Source organism: Tenrec ecaudatus, chromosome X (assembly GCF_050624435.1).
Source record: "Tenrec ecaudatus isolate mTenEca1 chromosome X, mTenEca1.hap1, whole genome shotgun sequence".
Classification (NCBI taxonomy): Eukaryota; Metazoa; Chordata; class Mammalia; order Afrosoricida; family Tenrecidae; genus Tenrec; species Tenrec ecaudatus.
The window spans coordinates 89,309,476-89,313,298 of record NC_134548.1 but is presented as its reverse complement, the minus strand read 5'-3'; the positions used below and the strand labels follow the sequence as shown (position 1 = coordinate 89,313,298).

Sequence of the window (3,823 nt, the reverse complement as noted above, 5' to 3'; positions counted from 1 at the left end):
GTCCCTCAAGCCACGTGAGACAAAGCTGAGAAAAGAGAATAGAACCACTTACCTAAAAACAAATAAGGGAGGTAAATATTTTCCCAGTGTGATGGCAAAATGAAGGGAAAAGCAGTCTACTCCTGAAGGTGAAAACATTCCACAGAAGAGCTTATCTGCTAAATATCATCCAAGCTATCAGTGCATCAGCTTTTATCAAGGAATAATAAAAGAAATCAACCCAAATACCGTGTATTACAAGGCTGTTAGTTGTGGAGAAAGAGAACAATGGATAGTCGAGTGAAAATAATTGGAATGCTCCTCGAGTTGTTTTTTATTTTATTTTTTACATTTTATTAGGGGCTCATACAACTCTTATCACAATCCATACATATACATACATCAATTGTATAAAGCACATCCGTACATTCTTTGCCCTAATCATTTTCAAAGCATTTGCTCTCCACTTAAGCCCTTTGCATCAGGTCCTCTTTTTTTCCCCTCCCTCCCAGCTCCCCCCTCCCTCAAGATCCCTTGATAATTTATAGATTGTTATTTTGTCATACTTTGCCCTATCCGGAGTCTCCCTCCCCCCACCCCCCTTTCTCTGCCGTCCGTCTCCCAGGGAGGAGGTCACATGTGGATCCTTGTAATCGGTTCCCCCTTTCCAACCCACTCACCCTCCACTCTCCCAATATCGCCCCTTACACCCCTGGTCCTGAAGGTATCATCCACCCTGGATTCCCTGTGCTTCCAGCTCCCATATGCACCGGTGTACAACCTCTGTCCTATCCAGTCCTGCAAGGTAGAATTCGGATCATGGTAGTTGCGGGGAGGAAGCATCCAGGATCTGGGGGAAAGCTGTGTTCTTCATAGGAACTACATCGCACCCTGACTGACCCATCTCCTCTCCTAAACCCCTCTGTGAGGGGATCTCCAGTGGCCGACAAATGGGTTTTGGGTCTCCACTCTGCACTTCCCCCTTCATTCACTATATAGCTCCTCGAGTTTTAAGGCAAAAAATAAAACCACAAGTTACACTCCACAGCGGGGCAGCACTTTTTGTTCGTAGAAAAGATTCTTCCCCTCCAAAATTGCCTCTGGAACTTGTGTCCTTACTGGAGACCCAGTGAGAAGGATAAACCAGGAGTTATTGAAGATTCCGTTGGAGAAATTACCCTTGAAAGAAAAGCTATTGAGGCAAGGCAAGTGCCTAAGAGAACTTATTATGGGAACTGAGAATGGAGTTATTGAGTATAAGAAGTAAAAAGAAAGGGAATTAATAAAGGATTCATCAGGTGGAATCATTTCTTCAAGGATATGTGAACTTGAAAATCTGTGTTTGTCCTAAGAGGATGCTGTCATTGAGAACAAGGCAGCTTGTTCATAGTGTCCATTGTCTACCCCATTTTCAGTGTATCCTATGTCAATAAAAAAGGTTGCTACCCGAAGAAGAATCTTCTGTGTGCTCCAACATATCTACTAGCTTGAACAAAGCAGTACACAGAAAAATGCTAAGGATATAAACAAAGAAATAAAAGACCAGTTAATCTTTGATGCAGGTTAGAAAAATGTTGGTGCTACTATGTGTAAATCGTGTGTCATGGCCTATTCTGCTTCTAATCCTGAAGATGAACTGCAACATATGCAGTATCATCAGAGATTTATGGAGGGAATCAAATATACAGGTTGGAAGAAGGAACATGTTGTAGCACGGAGAACTCAGATTAGTTTTGCCACATGATCCAAATTACGTTATCAGAAATGTAGAAGATGTCCAAGAGCATCATGAGAATGAATTAGGATTCCATCAAGTTAGTCCCAAATGTCCAAACAAAACCAAAACTGTTCTCTTTGTATATGATGAAAAGAAAGTAGCTGGGTGTTTAATAGCTGAGCCTATCACACAGGTCTTCTGTGTCCTTGCTGAAGCAGGTGACCCAGAACCCTCAATCTCTAAAGAATGTCACAGGGCTTGGCAACATTCAGATGTACCACAACCTTCAGTGAGTGGGATAAATAGAATCTGTGTTTTCAGGGTGAAGAGAAGAAAATGCATTGCAAGAGAACTAATTGGTACTCTCAGAAATTGCTTCATGTTTGGCTGTTCTTTTGGCACTGATGAAATTGCATTTTCTGATCCTACTCCAGGTGGCAAATTATTTGCAACCAAGTACTGGAACAACCCTAATTTCCTCATGTACATTTTTAAAAGCTAAGGCCAACTCATATATGAAACAATTAATGTATAGATAAGTATAAATAGTCCTTTGTTACTCAATAGGAACAATTTAAACAACATTAAAGCAAAATAGTATCAAATAACTAAATACCTCCCTTCCATCGCTTCTCAAACTTTTAGCTAAGATCAAGTTTAGAAATACCCCCCTCCCCTTTTGTTTTGTTCTTTATGAATTGAGAAATTCCATTTGTCAAAAATTATCTGGAGATCCAAAGAAAGGGAAAGTATTGAATGCTATACACTGATGAGCAGCCTGAGTCCTTAATTGTGAAAGTGAGTTGCTATAACTGGGAAATTACTTGTTCGCTGACAAAACAGGGTTGCTTCCTACAGAAATGTGACCACTTATTTTTTTAATAAAGAACACTATTTAATGAGGAATATCTATTGCTGCACAAGTCAAAAATATGTACTTAAACCCAGAAGAATACTTTTCAAGCCCAGATTTTAAAGTAACTCATAAATTCCGTGTATGAAATTCTCACTTTCATTTTTACTCCAGGAACTCAATATGAACATATTTAGAAATTATTTTGAATTTCAAATTTGTAACAAAGAAATGAGAAAGATACTCATATTCTTTTAAGTAGAATAGAATTTTATAGCTTAATGTCTGAATCTCCTTAAAAATGAAATACTTTAATGCACGCTGTCATCAAGTTTAATTAAATTAAAACTTAGTAAATACAGTATTGTCATTTCATTAAATTTTATTTGGTGAAAATGCTAGTTGAGCTATGTTAGTGAACTTGTGAAAGTAATTTATGTCATTAACAAAACAGATGAGAGGATTTTGATTTATTTTGTTTGTTTAAAACACACCTTACTTGTTCTAGACCAAATGTATAATTAATAGAATTAAGGTTAGTAAATATAACCTTACCAGTGTCCAGAGATTATGAAATTATGTAATTTAAATATACACACTTCTTTCTAGTATATTCTTAGATACTTAGTTTATAAAGTATTCTTTAGATTGTTTCGGTTCCTAAAAATCTGATATCTAGCAATTAAACTATAAAGAAATAGTTCAGTTCTGTTTTCAAGGTTATAACTCTAGAAGCTACTCATCTTTGCTTTTAAATGAACATGAGTTTAAAATTTAAAAGTTCGATTTTGAAAAAGCACATTGAAATTTTCACTGCTGCTTGTTTAAAGTATTTTATTTAAGAAATTTGTATTAACATTATTTTGTTCAATGTTTTCTGAGTAAGCATTGAAGTTATTTTCAGTATTAAAAAAAAGAGTAGAACGAGAGAGCCCAAGCATGGATTGGGAAAACATCTTTAGCAATGACACAGTGGACAAGGAACTAATTACAAAATTCTATAGAATTCTGCAACACCTCAATAAGAAAAATTCAATTCAATGAAAAAGTGGACAAAAGACATGTTTAGATAGTTCACTCAAAAGAATAACAAACAAATGAAAAAATTCTCATGATCATTAGTCATCTGGGAGTTGCAAATCAAAACAATGATTAGATATCACGTTACTCTCACAACTATAAAAACAAAACAAAAGCACTTAAACTCACTGCCATTGATTCTATGCTGACTCATAACAACCCTATGGGGCAGAGTGGAACTGCCCCTATGAACT

General features: G+C 36.5%; 1 pseudogene; it reads left to right on the top strand.

The window, feature by feature from the left end:
- The first annotated feature begins 929 nt into the window (after positions 1-929).
- On the top strand, positions 930-2,198 carry LOC142433507 (N-acetyltransferase ESCO2 pseudogene; annotated as a pseudogene).
- The last annotated feature ends 1,625 nt before the right edge of the window (positions 2,199-3,823 follow it).